This window comes from Symphalangus syndactylus, chromosome 19, assembly GCF_028878055.3.
Source record: "Symphalangus syndactylus isolate Jambi chromosome 19, NHGRI_mSymSyn1-v2.1_pri, whole genome shotgun sequence".
Lineage (NCBI taxonomy): Eukaryota > Metazoa > Chordata > Mammalia > Primates > Hylobatidae > Symphalangus > Symphalangus syndactylus.
The window spans coordinates 25,358,632-25,374,971 of NC_072434.2; the positions used below are offsets into that span (position 1 = coordinate 25,358,632).

Genomic DNA, 16,340 nt, shown 5'->3' on the forward strand with positions numbered 1-16,340 from the left:
TTTGTTTATGGACACTTAGGTTGATTCCATATCTTGGATCTTGTGCTGCAATAAACGTGTATCTCTTTGGCATACTGATTTTCTTTCTTTTGGATATATACCCAGTAGTGGGATTGCTGGATCATATGATAGTTCTGTTTTTAGTTTTTTGAGGAACCTCCATACTATTTTTTATATAATTGCTATACTAATTTACATTCCCACCAAGAGTGTGTGGAGTTCCCCTTTCTCTGCCTCCTTGCCAGCATTTGTTAGTTTTTGTCTCTTTGATAATAACTGTTGTAACTGGGGTGAGATGATAACTCTTTGTGGTTTTGATTTGCATTTCCCTGATGATTAGTGATGTTGAGATTGTTTGATGTGCCTATTGGCCATTTTTATGTCTTTTCTTGAGAGATGTCTATTCAGCTCATTTGCCCATTTTAAAATTGTATTATTTGTGTTTTTGCTGTTGTTTGAGTTCCTTGTATATTCTGGATCTTAATAATTTGTCAGATGATTAGTTTACATATACATTCTCCCATTCTGTTGGTTGTCTCTTCAGTCTGCTGGTTGTTTCTTTTGCTGTGCTGAAGCTTTTTAGTTTGATATAATCTCATTTGTCTATTTTTGCTTCTGTTGCTCGTGCTTTTAAGGTTTTCTTTATGAAATCTTTGCCCAACGCAACATCCTGAAGTGTTTATCCTATGTTTTGTCCTACTAGCTTCACGCATTATTCCAGGTTTTATATTATACAAATTTATGTTTTGATAGAAATAAGTACTTTTTGCTGGATGCCTGATGAGCAGGTTCCTTTCTTATGTCTTCAAATAAATGGGATAAGACAGTCTTGTCACTGTTAAATTCAAAATACACAAACTTACTATAATTTAAGTCCACAGATGCAGTTCTCACAATTTGCAAACATGAAAGCTGATAAAAGTATGTATTTAAAGCAGTTCATTCAGAAATAAGCCTACAGACGTGATTTTGAATAAACATGAAAGAATACTTTTCTAGATGTGAAAGTCAATCTGAAAGACTTAGAAATTACACTCAAAAAGTCTGATAAATGGGCATGATAAATATTAATTACATCTAGTACAACCTTTGACCATGGTTTCACATAAAAAGAGGGTATAGAATTATAATTTGATTTTAGCTTTTTAGATTTATAAATATCTTAAGTATGTAAAAGAACTCCCTACAGTGAAGACATGACTTGGGAATAAGAAGTTTGAGTTTGTTCTCAAGTAGCTTGTAGTTAGATTAGAGCCTTGCTCACTCATTTTACCATTCATATATATATATATATATATATATATATATATATTTTTTTTTTTTTTTTTTTTTTTTTTAGTCTTCTCAATTCTGTCTTGTCTGTTCAACCAATTACAAACCTCCTATTCCTGTTCATTACAAACCTCCTATTCCTGTTCAGCCAATTACAAACCTCCTATTCCTGTTCAGCCCTTTTTTTTTTTTTTTTTTTTAAATTCTACCTTTTACTTTATAAACTGCCCCTGAGCATTTTTAGGGGTTCTGAAGACTACTAACTTTGGGTTCACATGAGAGTGATAATGTACGTGTCAGGTCCAGCTTGGAATTTTTTTATTTGGGGCTTAATTGTTGTTCTCTTTCTGAAATTGTGAGATCAGTGGAACATCAATAAGCCCTCATATACTTAGTGAAATACAGAAGCGCTTAACCATGTAATGGTAATGGTAATGAACTCTTGGGATTTTAGTTTACAACAATTCTTATAGCCTTCTTGAAGTTTAGAGCTGAAAGGAACTTTAGATTCCATTTTGTGTATCTATTTCATTTTACATCTAAAGAAATCAAGCTTTACATGAGAATCTAGTCAAGGGCCTTGAATAATTGTTTTGCTGTATACTTTTTAGGGAATTTATTGAATTCTGCAGAAGACCCAAGTACTCTGTGTATATTTCTTAACGCTTTTCCCTTTTACTGCTTTTCTCTACCAACTGCCTTTTCCTTAACTAGCCTTTTCTCTGGATCTGAGGCTACCTCAGTAATTATAATCTTAAAAAGCTCTTTGTTTCACTCTTACCATGCACTGGGCACTATACTAGGTGCTTTATGTGCATACTTCATTTTATTTTTAAATCCTCCCAGGGCTAATAGGAGATACTATTATACCTGAACTGAGTCTTAAGTAAGAAACTTAGCTGAGGTCACAGTGCTTGTAAGAGGCAGAGCTAAGATTTGAAGACATGTTTGTCTGACTCAAAAGCATTTATTCTTAAATTTTTAGCTTTATTGTTTTTTTTTCTGCTTGGAATGTTGTCTCAAACTTTCCTCACTTATTTTTGCTCCCTTAAAAAAGATTATTGTAATAATTTTTCTCTTGGTATCTTTAGAATTTAAAAGCAATATGTAATTTAGTCCAAAGAAATAATATCAATCCATTTATCATAACATGGAGTTGTTAGTCCCTGTAGGCACTGGTTTACTATATGCTTCTCGCAGTATGTTTTCCTTCTTTTGGCAATTGAAGAACCAATGGGACAATTGACATGGCATTTCAGGAGCTTTGATTATATATATATATTTTTTTGATACAGTGGAGGGTTTTGTACAGGAGAGTATTGGGAGATAAAACTATAAAAGTAAATGAGCTGGGTTTTGGCACAGTTTGCCTTGCTAAAGAGTTGGTCCTTCAAGTGGGAGAGATTTCAGTATGGATTGGTTTTGGTAGAAACTAGAGGCGAGGAAATTAGTTTGGTAGTTATTTTAGTAGTTCAGTGAAAAGTAAGAAGGATCTGAAATAGTTACATTAGGAATGGAAAAGAGTATAAGTGTAAGGGAAAAGAGATTGCATGAAAAAAATTTTTATTTTTTATTGATTGATTGAGGCAGTATCTTAACCTGTTGCCCAGGCTGGAGTACAGTAGTGCCCTCATGACTGGCTTCCAGACTAAAGCGATCCTCCCACCTCAACCTCAAGCAGTCCTCCCACCCCAGCCACCAAAGTGGCTAGGACTACAGGCACGCACCACCACTTCTGGCTAATGTTTTTTATTTTTTGTAGAGATGGAGTCTCACCCTATTGCCCAGGCTGGTCTTGAACTCCTGGGCTCAAGTAATTTTTTCCACCTTGGTCTCCCAGAGTCCTGGGATTACAGGCATGAGTCTGGCCAGAAGGTTTATTTTTGAGGGACTGGGGAGAGATGGAGAAAACTAAAGAAGAGAGGATGAGTTTGATTTTTATCATTTCAAGAAATGTTGAACAATTTTCTATGTGAGTGAAGAGAGGAGGCATCAGAGATTTGAAAAGAATGGAGAATGTTTGCAACCTAAGAAAATAAAGAAGTGTGAGTATTCAAATTTGAGAATTGCCAGAGGTAGGAATAACTTTCTTATTGTAGGCAAAAAAATTAATCAGTAAGCCAGGAAAGCAAACCCATCAAAATTGACTGAAGTTTATTTTAACAATTTTTGTAGTTTCTTTTTAGAATCAGATATTATCAAACAAGACAAAAATCAGATTTTATTCCCTTGTGTGCTCATGTTCAAGAGCAAACCCTTCAAGACATCTCAGAGGTCTGCAAAGTCAAAATGATGATGATGAAAAGTAATACATCATTTATGGTATTTGTGTTAACATCCAACAGATTCATGATTGCTATTATATGGATCCATACCTCTTAAAAAATGTATCAAGTTTAATTTCTAATATAATACATTTCAATAGTTATACATGAACAACAGCTCTCCAGGGTCCTTAATAAGTCCCAATAAGGAAAAGGAGTATAGAGGTGTTTTTTTTTTTTATTCTTTCTTTCTTTCTTTTTTTTTTTTTTTTTTTTTTTCTGTAAAAGCAAAGCTGAAGTGGGCCGAGTGCTGTGGCACACGCCTATAATCCCAGCACTTTGGAGGCCGAGGCAGGCAGATCACTTGAAGTCAGGAGTTTGAGACCAACCTGGCCAACTGGTGAAACCCTGTCTCTACTAAAAACAAAACAATTAGCCGGGCCTGGTGGTGCAGGCCTGTAATCTGAGCTACTTGGGAGACCGAGGCAGGAGAGTTACTTGAACCAGGGAGGCGGAGGTTGCAGTGAGCTGAGATGCTGCTACTGCACTCCAGCCTGGGCGACAGAGTGAGACCCTATCTCAAAAATAAAAACAAAAACAAAACAAAACAAAAAAGCAAAGCTGAAGTGAATTGCTGATTTAGGGCAAAATAATTCTTTTTCTTTAAAAAACAAAAGTATATACTGCGTTGTTTCTTTGACAGTGTTGCCCCTAATGTAGTCTTAAACACTCATAGTATTATAATTATAACTTTAAATCTAAGTAACTAATGTCTTACAGGAAAACAACAACAACAACAGCACTTGAGGGGTAGATGATTGAGAACTTTCTGTCATACACAAGCATTTTAACAGACTGCCAGAGCTGCCCACATCTCTTTTACGTTTTAGTAAAATAGGAAAAATGACCACATTTGTTAACATAACTCAAATTGCCTTTTGATGGCATACAAAAATAAGAAGAAAAAGTATATAGACAAATTGTGCTTAGTAATTAATGTTTTAGTGTTCTGAGGAATTATCCATTGATTAAGTCAATTTAATATCAATTCCACATTTTGGTTACCTAAAGATTTTGGAAATTATATTCAAGTAGATGTACTACATAATGTAATCACTGCTGACATAAAGTTTTCCAGAATAGTGATTAAGTTTGGTTAAATAGAAATTTACGTGTTATATCATGTCATAGTTGCTTATTAGTTCAATAACTTGTATACATTTGGGAAAAACATACCCAAGTAGAATAAAATGTGTACTTGTTCTGTCCTTAACATTATTAAATCAGAGAAGACATGGCTATTTTTATTAAGCCAAAGTTATAAAACTTGAGTTTTCTAAAGATTTACCTTAATAATGTGAATTTGAATCCTGTAAGAATTATTTTGAAAGTCTAGCTCATTTGAAATATTAGAAGTTCAACTTCCTTATTTTATAGATGTTTTGGGAATATTCTATTTATGTACATTTCTCTCTAGAAGTTAGAACAGTGTCTTTATGAGGCTTTATAATCTACTTTATTGATACACTACAGAGATAGGGAAACATTTCATACTAACACAACAAGAGCAAAGGCCTTTATGAAATATAGACATACAGTCTCACAGGCATCAATATTTTTGGTGTTTTTAGTTATACTGTGTATAATAAATAGATTAAATAGGTATGTAGGAAAATTGAAAGAATTATAAAAGTAATGCTATTTTTTAAGGCATTTTAAGTTATATTTTTAATTGTTACTCTTAAATTAGAGATGAAAAATTTTACCAAATATTAAGCAAATGAACGTAGCCTAGGCAATTAGCATGTAGCTTTAGTTGTCTTAAGAATTTAAAATTACTCGTAGAGTACTTTGAAAGGTGCTTGTCTGGCACAATAAAGCTGTAAAGAAGACGATGTGGTTCTTGCCTTCCAGAAGTCTGTTAGGAGAAGGAAGATTGGACTAGGAATCAGATGTGAGCTGTTCTGGCTTTTCTTCTTCTTTCTTCTTTCTTCTTCTATCTGCTTTCTTAAAAAAAAAGGCAGGGGGGCGGGCTACAAGTACAGAACCTGTAGGTTTGTTACATAGGCATACATGTGCCAGGGTGGTTTGCTACATCTATTCACCTGTCCGCTAAGTTCCTTCCCCTCACCCCTGGCCCCCGAATGGGCCCTGGTGTGTGTTGTCCCCCTTTCTGTATCCATGTATTCTCATTGTTCAACTCCCACTTATAAGTGAGAAAATACGGTGTTTGGTTTTCTGTTCCTGTGTTAGTTTGCTGAGGAAGATGGCTTCCAGCTTCATCCATGTCCCTGCAAAGGACATTATCTCATTCCTTTGCATGGCAGTATAGTATTCCATGGTGTATATGTACCACATTTTCTTTATCCAGTCTATCATTGATGGGCATTTGGGTTGGTTCCATGACTTGGCTATTGTAAATAGTGCTGCAGCAAACGCATGTGTACGTGTGTCTTTATAGTAGAATGGTTTATATTCCTTTGGGTATATGCTTAGTAATGGGATTGCTGGGTCAAATGGTTATTTCTGATTCTAGATCCTTGAGGAATCACCACACTGTCTTCTACAATGGTTGAACTAATTTACATTCCTACCAACAAAGCATTCCTATTTCTCCACAGCCTCGCCAGCATCTATTGTTTCCTGACTTTTTAATAATTACCATTCTGACTGTCATGAGATGATATCTCATTGTGGTTTTGATTTGCATTTCTGTGGTGATCAGTGATCAGAAGAAGTGATGTTAAGCTTCTCCTCATATGTTTGTTGGCTGCATAAATGTCTTCTTTTGAGTAGTGTCTGTTGATATCCTTTGCCTGCTTTTTGATGGGGTTGTTTTTTTCTTGTAAATTTGTTTAAGTTCCTTGTAAATTCTGGATATTAGACCTTTGCCAGATAGGTGGATTGCAAAAATTTTCTCCCATTCTGTAGGTTGCCTGTTCGTTCTGATGATAGTTTCTTTTGCTGTTAGTTTAATTACATCTCATTTATCAATTTTGGCTTTTGTTGAAGTTGTTTTTGTCATTAAGTCTTTGCCCATGTCTGTGTCCTGAATAATATTGCCTAGGTTTTCTTCTAGAGTTTTTATGGTTTTGGGTTTTACATTTAAATCTTTAATCCATCTTGTGTTAATTTTTGTATAAGGTGTAAGGCAGGGGTCCAGTTTCAGTTTTCTGCATATGGCTAGCCAGTTTTCCTAGCTCCTGAATAGGAGATCCTTTCCCCATTGCTTGTTTTTGTCAGGTTTGCCAAAGATCAGATGGTTGTAGATGTGTGGCGTTATTTCTGAGGTCTCTGTTCTGTTCCGTTGGTCTATATGTTTGTTTTGGTACCAGTACCATGCTGTTTTGGTTACTGTAGCCTTGTAGTATAGTCTGAAGTCAGGTAGCATGATGCCTCCAACTTTGTTCTTTTTACTTAGGATTTTACTTTTTACTTGGCTCTATGGAGTCTCCTTTGATTCCATATGAAATTTAAAATAGTTTTTTTCTAATTCTATGAAGAATTCAATGGTAGTTTGATGGAAATAACATTGAATCTATAAATTACTTTGGACAATATGGCCATCTTCATGATATTGATTCTTCCTATTCATGAGGATGGAATGCTTTTCCATTTGTTTGTGTCCTCTCTTATTTCCTTGAGCAGTGGTTTGTAGTTCTCCTTGAAGAGGTCCTTCACGTCCCTTGTTAGCTGTATTCCTAAGTATTTTATTCTCTTTGTAGCGATTGTGAATGGGAGTTCATTCATGATTTATTTGGTTCTCTGCTTGGTTATTTCTAGTTTATTTGCATAGAGGTATTTATATTATTCTCTGATGGTAGTTTGTAAAGGAATACTTTGTGATTTTTGAACATTGATTTTGTATCCTGAGACTTTGCTGAAGTTGCTTATCAGTTTAAGGAGTTTTTAGGCTGAGATGATGGGGTTTTCTAAATATAAAATCATGTTGTCTGCAAACAGACACAGTAGTTTGACTTCCTCTCTTCCTATTTGAATGCCCTTTATTTCTTTCTCTTGCCTGATTGCCCTGGCCAGAACATCCAATACTATGTTGAATAGGAGTAGTGAGAGAGGGCATCCTTGTCTTATACCAGTTTTCAAAGGGAATGTTTCCAGCTTTTGCCCATTCAGTGATATTGGCTGTGGGTTTGTCATAAATAACTCTTATTATTTTGGAATGTGTTTCATCAATATCTATTTTATTGAGAGTTTTTAACCTGAAGAGATGTCGAATTTTATCAAAGGCCTTTTCTGCATCTATTGAAATAATCATGTGGTTTTTGTTTTTGGCTCCGTTTGTGTGATGGATTATGTTTATTGATTTGCATATGTTGAACCAGCCTCGCATCCCAGGGATGAAGCTGACTTGATCGTGGTGGATAAGTTTTATGATATGCTGCTGGATTTGATTTGCCAGTATGTTTTGAGAATTTTTCGCATTGGTGTTCATCGGAGATATTGGCCTGAAGTTTTCCCTTTTTTGTGTGTCTCTTTCTGATTTTGGTATCAGGATTATGCTGACTTCATTAAATGAGTTAGGGAGGTGTCCCTCCTTTTCAGTTATTTGTAATAGTTTCAGAAGGAATGGTACCAGCTCCTGTTTGTATATCTGGTAGAATTCAGCTGAATTCAGCTGTGAATCCATCTGGTCCTGGGCTTTTTTTGGTTGGTAGGCTATTAATTACTGCCTCAATTTCAGAACTTGTTATTGGTCTATTCAGGGATTCGACTTCTTCCTGGTTTAGTCCTGGGAGGGTGTATGTGTCCAGGAATTTATCCATTTCTTCTAGATTTTCTTGTTTATTTGCATAGAGGTGTTTATATTATTCTCTAATGGTAGTTTGTATTTCTGTGGGATCAGTGGTGATATCTCCATTATCATTTTTTATTGTGTCTATTTGATTCTTCTCCCTTTATTAGTCTAGCTAATGGTCTGTTTTGTTAATTTAGAAAAAAAACAGCTTCTGGTTTCATTGATTTTTTTTTTTTGGTGAGTTTTTCATGTCTCTATCTCCTTCAGTTCTTCTATGATCTTAGTTATTTCTTGTCTTCTGCTAGCTTTTGGATTAGTTTGATCTTGCTTCTCTAGCTCTTTTAATTGTGATGTTAGGGCATCAGTTTGAGATCTTTCTAGCTTTCTCATGTGGCCATTTAGTGCTATAAATTTCCCTCTTAACACTGCTTTAGCTGTGTACCAGAGATTCTGGTGTGTTGTCTCTTTGTTCTCATTGGTTTCAAAGAACTTCTTGATTTCTGTCTAATTTCATTATGTATCCAGGAGTCATTCAGGAGCAGGTTGTTCAATTTCCATGTAATTGTGGGGTTTTGAGTGAATGTCTTAATCTTGAGTTCTAATTTGATTGCACTGTGGTCTGAGAGACTGTTTTGATTTCTGTTCTTTTGCATTTGCTGAGGAGTGTTTTACTTCCAATTATGTGGTCGATTTTAGAATAAGTGCATTGTGGCACTGAGAAGAATATATATTCTGTTGATTTGGGGTAGAAAGTTCTGTAGACGTCTACCAGGTCCACTTGATCCAGAGCTGAGTTCACATCCTGAATATCCTTGTTAATTTTCTGTCTCGTTGATCTGTCTGATACTGACAGTGGGATGTTAAAGTCTCCCACTATTATTGTGTGGGAGTCTAAGTTTCTTTGTAGGTCTCTAAGAACTTGTTTTATGAATCTGGGTGCTCCAATATTGGGTGCATATATATTTAGAATGGTTAACTCTTCTTGTGGAATTGTTCCCTTTACCATTATGTAATGCCCTTCTTTGTCTTTTTTGGTCTTTGTTGGTTTAAAGTCTATTTTGTCAGACTAGGACTGCAATCCCTGCTTTTTTTTTTTTTTTTTTTTTTTTTTTGGTTTCCATTTGCTTGGTAAATTTTCCTCCATCCCTTTATTTTGAGCCTATGTGTATCTTTGCATGTGAGATGGGTCTCCTGAATGTAGCACACCGATGGGTCTTGACTATCCAATTTGTGTTCTGACTCTTCTTCTAACTGGAGTACGAGACTGAGATTCATGAGGAAATGCTGATGTTTAGGAGGAGTACATAGAAGGTGATCTTTAAGCCTTATTTTTTGATCACTGAGTTTTGTCCTTTAGTTGGTCCTCTTCTTAGGGTGAGAGTGGAGGACACTGCCATATAGTTCAGATAATTGAGTGTGAAACCCTATTGTAGCAGAAAGACAGAATGATGAAATTAATTCATGATTTGAAGTTGTAGTAGAGTGATAGAGACGTTGGAATGTTATTTCTTTTATTTAATTGAAGATTTACATAAATTTTTGGTAATATAGATGTGAGTTTGAATCCTAACCCTGTCAGTTGTATGGGTTTTGCCATCAAAAAATATCCCCTGCTATCAGTGACATGATAGTTCGCAGGATTCATTGTAGGAGTTGAGGTCTGTCTGAAGCACTGTGGTAGATACTCAGCAAATGAGAGGGCATGGTCAGACTTCCTTCACACACTATCCCTGTCTTCTTAGGTTTTGTTTCTTTTCCTTTTTTTTTTTTTTGTGGAATTTCTGTTTTTACTTTTCCATTCTGTTTCTTCTTTTCCATTCTGTTTCTTCTTTTCCATTCTGTTTCTTCTTTTGTGTGGTCTAGTTCTATTTATTGAAACTCAGTTTGAAAATTAATCCTACTTTGAAGGCTTTCCTGAACCTCCAAGGCAACCTGTCTGTACTTCCTTAGCTTCTTGTATGTACCTCTAATTCTAAACTATATTTTCATTTTTTTTTTTTTGGCATGTGTCTATCTCTCCTAGGCTGTATGTATGTTTCTTGCAGGAAAAGGGGCAGAACTTTCTCATTTTTCAATCTCCGCATCTAGTAGAATGGCTGGAACATAAGATATGAGTAAGTGTTTTTGAACGGCTAGTTGAATGAGTGACAAGTCAGAGGAAGTTGAATAAACTCATGATAACTTATCTTAATCTTCTTAGAAAAATATAGGCAAGGTAATTTAAGAAGGATGGATTTAAGAGTGGTGTTTCACCTTAAATTTGGAAAGATTTGAAACTGGTGTTATGACACATATCGTAGGAATTCAACAAAGTCTGAATGAAATCATGTAACTTAGCAGAGGGGTTAGGTAGCATAGGTCCTTGACTGTTCACGATAGTACCTGACTTGTTTGTACTCTCCTCTGCCCCTCATTTCTGTAGGAGGTGAAATTAAATTTCAGTATATACTGACAACCTAGTATGTGCTTCCATGATAAATAATGAAAATGCATTAAGAAATACTTTTAGAAAAGTGCATATGTTACATGATTATTTTAAATTATAACAATAATAAAAATTCCATTAATTAATCAAATCTTGGTAGAAATTATCTGGAAACAGTTTAAAGTATAACTGTAAGAATGAATAGTAATAAAAATTATGTATTATACAAAAATAGCAGAGAATTGTAAATTTTACCCTTCAGCTGCATCTTCATAGGAATGAATGGCAGGCAGCCAGCTACTTAGCTGACATTAAATCCAGTATACTCAGCACTATATACAGTTTTGTTTTTATATTTAATAATAACTAATGGGTCCTTATTGAATATAAAAAGGATGGGTCATTATTGAATAAAAAAAGGATGCAGGTAGGAGTTAAGGTCTGCATGGTTTAGGAACAATGCCTGTTTTATTAGTAAACTTTTTTTTATACATTCATAATTAAAAAAATTTGTATTTATTTAAAAGGCATTTGGGAGGAATGATTAGTTTTTCATTATTTGAAATTGAGACACATTGAGTATTCTATAATTTTGCTTCTTGCATCATCATAAAGAAGAACTAAATTATTCAGAAATAATTTATTAAATTCTAATACTTTGAAAATAAATATTTAAATGATTGTGGATTTCTAAAAATTGGATATTTTTTGGTTGTTTGGGCTTGATTCTGTCATTTTTAACTACCAGTCAATTACATCAGACAGAAAATAATTTCATTGCATTCTGTATCAACTATTGTTTTTCCAAATGTAAAGAATGAAATGTCTTGAACCAATTTTTGATATGTGATAGTAAATTCCCTATGAATGTTATATATAAACTCATTTTTCTAACCCTGTGAATATTATATATAAACTCATATTTCTAAAACAAATTGATTTCTTAATGTTTAATTAAATAAAATTATATAAATTTTGTAGAGATGATGGGTAAATGTAAGATAATTATCATTATATTATGGCTGTTTACTTGGTTTCATATTCCAAAAATTTTATTAGTCATGTATTTCAGCAATGCTAAAATAGCAATTATTTTCTTTCGGCTTCTTTGTAGATATAACCACTATACCAATATACTATTGGTATATTCTTATGACTAAAAAAGATGAATCAGAATGAAACATTATAAGGGGCAAACGTGGAAAAATGTATAAAAGTAAATCTAAAATCATCATCATAAACATATCTTTGTATCTATCTTTATGTAGACTAGATTTTTATTTCTTTAGCAGGTGTAGTTTAGGAAGCTCAAGGCAAAACATAATCACATTCTTATTTTACCTGCATGCTTATTTTATATTCTCTACTGCTAAAATTTTAAAATTTTAATGCAAACAGGGAAACTAATTTGGAAAAACATAATGATATTTTATGAACTTTGCTTTATAGTTGAAGTATTTGCTGGAATATTTCATCTAGCAGACTCCCATTGAAAAGAATATTTTTGCATGTATTTTTGATAATAAAATTGTATTTGAAAACCCCTGTACAAATGACCTTATTTTTCTGTTGAAGAGTGAACAGATTTTTACTTTAATGAGATCTTAGAGGTGAGGTTTTTATATCTATTTTTATGGCAGTGAAATTTATATTCTAACTATATAAATGATTCAAGCCAGACCTGGAAGGTCTGATGTTATGCAGCATCTATAGAAATTAAATAATGATAAACGATTCTGATTGAAAGAAATAAATGTGGTTTCCTAAAAGCTTACTCTTTATTAAGCTGTAAACATTTGTCAAAAGTGAAACTAGAATTTAGTTCTATAAAGAGTTCTGAATCTTTGAGAGAAGTAGAGTGGAGAAATTATTTTTTCAAGGTTACCTAACATAGGCTGATGAATTAGAAGCAATTCTCCCAAAGTCGGGAGAAAAAACATAAATATAACATGACATGAAAATCTCTCTGCTAGTTCAAAGTTTTGCATTTCAAATTTATCTTTAGTTTGAAAAGAAGTTAAAGTTAGTTAACTGTGAAGTGAAACAATAATGGAAACAAGAGTAGCATTTAAAATGTTACTTGGTAGAAAATAAAGTCCTGCAAAATTGGCATAAAGTCATTATTAACTCAGAAAATATGTTACTTTGAAATAATTTTGTTTATTATAACTGTATATTGCTTTAAAATGACTTTTAGGGGAATTTTTCTAATTTTTTTTTAAAAAAAATAAGGCCAAGTTGAGTATGTTATAAAATGAATAATCATCCCTGAATTGCCATTTCACCTTTCTCTTTGGTGTGATTTCTATTTTTCCTTCCCCCTTTCACATTATTAATAGATAAACGATTTAAAGGAAGTATTGCCAGGTTGCTTATTAATGTTTAAAATGTAAGCCTGAAATACACTTTAGGAGAAGAAGTAGGTATGAAGGTACTTCATTATTAAAATTTTTAAGTTTAAAACTATTGTGTATTAGCTGAAAATATTGAACTTGATCAACATATGTTACCAGCTAGCCTCTTCCCCACCCGATCTTTTGTTATCTTGTTATTGTTATAAGGCTTAATGACAGTTGTAGGCCATAGTTCTGGATGTGGGGGTTATTCTACCCTGGGGAGAAGAGGAGGAAACAGCAGTGTGGATTATGGAAATATGGACTGATCTAAAAAGAGACCTCTTGTAAAAGAATGGAGCTCAAAGAAAAGCTAGAAGAAACTGATGAAAAGATGATGGAATATGATGTGAAAATGATAATTTGAAATCTTTCATTCCCAGCTGCCATGTTTTGGAGAAAAGGAATGCATTTGTATATTAAGAGAGAGCTAAAAGAGTCCAGATGAATGGTATTACTTATTAGATATATTTTCATTTTGATTCAGATAAATTATGTGCATTTTGATAGACCTTTACATATTTAGACATTTTAAATCTTAAAGATGTAATGTTAGGTATGATATTTCATAGAAATATTTTAAGTAGTATACAATATTTGCTTAATATTTGGGCATCTTTAAATGAACCTAATTTCAAAAATTAACTTCATGGTTGTTAAATTTAAGCATTTTAACTAATTGTGATGGTGAATGTTTTATTTAAAGTATGAATTATTTTGTTACCTTGTAACAATTATTTAAACACACAGTCACATGTTTACTTATGTTTATTTTTCTAGATAAGTGACAATATTGCAGCTTATCTTGGTGAATTAGTACTAAGTGGTAACATAGAGCTATATCCTTAGCCTATTTGACCAGACAACAATGCAATCTAGTGGTCATTTTTGTAAAATGCAGACACAGAGTTCATGTGGTTTTAACTAGTTATTGATGTGTTAATAAAGGAAAGGTTGTTCCCTGATTCTAAAGTTTGCAAAAGGTTAGATTAGGAAAAAATTAGCATGAAAATGTAAAAATAAGGCATATGGTAAGAGGATCATATTTTGAGAGAAGATGATGTTTTTAATTTTGGATGTGCCAGGCATTCGAATAGGAATGTCTTCTAAGTAGAAGGAAATCTCTGACTGGAGTTCAGAAAGAGGATGATGGTATGGAATTTACTTCTGTGGATGAACTTACCAGGCAAAGTTTAGGGAAAGAGAAGAATCTCCAAGAACAACTGCTTTTATAGGCCCCAACCTATGTCTTTAAATCCATACTGAAAAATACAATTTCATAATCATACCCTATGACCCTTATAAATACTTTGGTTTTTAAGTGGTAAACCATATGTTTCCCTTCCTCCTTTTGATATAACCAGCTAGGATTATTTAATATGTTTTGCACTGCAAATTGTAATAGTCTGAAGTTTTACATGATTGTCTGTGGAGTTATTATTTATAGGATATGGGACATTAAGGAGGAAGATTAACATCAGATAACTCCAATTTGAGCCATAGGGAATGGAAGAAGTAACAAAATATTAAATTAAGCACAAGAACTTGTTCAAATAACTGCTAATTTAATGTGGTTGGAGTGTGGGATATATGGAACTTGATACTGAGGCTACAAAGGTAGTTTGGTCAGATTTTGAAGAACTTTGTATACTATGCTGACTGCTTTGGCATTGACTAATAGGAAATAACCATAAAATGGTACATATTTAGGAGGCTTCCACATCACATCTATATTTTAAAGAGGTAACTTTAGATTTAGGTGCTTTGAATTGGATAAAAGGAGCCTGTTGGAGACATAGAGACTAGTTAGAAGGCTACGGTAATTGTTTAGTAGAACTGTTGAGAACCTCAACTAGAGAAAGGTTAAAGAGAAAGTGGGAAAGGGAATGGATTTGAGATTCTTTTTTATTGTGGAGGCACAGATACATGAGATCTACTCTATAAACAAATTGTTAAGTTTATGGTACAGTATTGTTAACTATAAGCACAGGGTTGTATATCAGACCCCTAGAACTTATTCATGTTATATAACTGAACTTTGTACCTGTGAACAGCAACTTGCCATTTCTTTCTACTCGCAGACCCTGGCTGGCAACCAGCATTCTACTTTCTGCTTCTGTGAGTTTGACTATTTTTGATGTCTCATTTAAGTGGAATCATGCAGTATTTGTCTTTTTGAGACTGGCTTATTTCACTTAGTGTAATGTTCTCCAGATTCATTCATGTTGTGGCAAATGACAGGATTTTCTTTCTTTTTTTAAGGCTGAGTAATTTTCCATTGTGTGTATATAACACATTTTCACTATCCATTCATCTGTTGATGGACATGTAGGGTATTTCCACATCTTTGCTATTCTGAGTAATGCTACAGAGAACATGGAAGAGCAAATATCCCTTTAAGATCCTGATTTCAGTTATTTTGGATAAATACCCAGGAGTGGGATTGCTGGATCATGTGGTAGTTCTATTTTTAATTTTTTGAGAAACTGTTTTCCGTAGCTGCTGTAGCATTTGATATTCCCACCAACAGTATACAAGGGTGCCAATTTTCTACACTCTCTCCAACACTTATCTTTGTTTATTTGGTTGTTGATAATGGGCATTCTCACAGGTGTGAGATGATATCCAACTATAATTTGCATTTCCTTCATAATTAGTGATGTTGAGCATGTCTTCATATAACTCTTAGCCATTTGTATGACTTCTTTGGAGAAATGTCTGTTTAAGTCCTTTGATCAGTTTTTGATCAGGTCTTTTTTTTTTTTTTGCTGTTAAGTTATAGGAGTTCCTTATATGCTTTGGATAGTAACCCTTTGTCATATGTATGGTTTGCAAATATTTTCTTAGATGTTATAGGTTGCCTTTCACTCTTCAGGATGTTTTCTTTGCGGTGCAGAAGTTTTTTAGTTTGACGTAATTCCACTTATCTATTTTTGCCTTAGTTGCCTGTGCATATGTTTATAAACATCCATATCATATATCCATGATTGGTGTTGTAGCCAAGAAATTATTGCCAAGACCAATGTCATGAAAGTTTTTCCATGTTTTCTTCTAAGAGTTTTACACTTTTCATGTCTTATGTTTAAGTCTATTTTTTTCATTAAAATATATTTTAATGGGTTTCAAAATTCCATGACAGATTTTTTTGGTCAGGTTATTTCTATGAAGAAGTAATTGTTTTAAAGACTAACAACTTAAGAACTCTCACACACAAAAAAACAAGAATGTTC

The 16,340-nt window shown here is 33.5% G+C and overlaps 1 protein-coding gene across 10 annotated transcripts in view; it reads left to right on the forward strand.

The window, feature by feature from the left end:
• DENND1B (DENN domain containing 1B) overlaps positions 1 to 16,340 on the forward strand; it is a 292,006-nt gene that overhangs the window by 73,116 nt on the left and 202,550 nt on the right. The window lies entirely within an intron of this gene.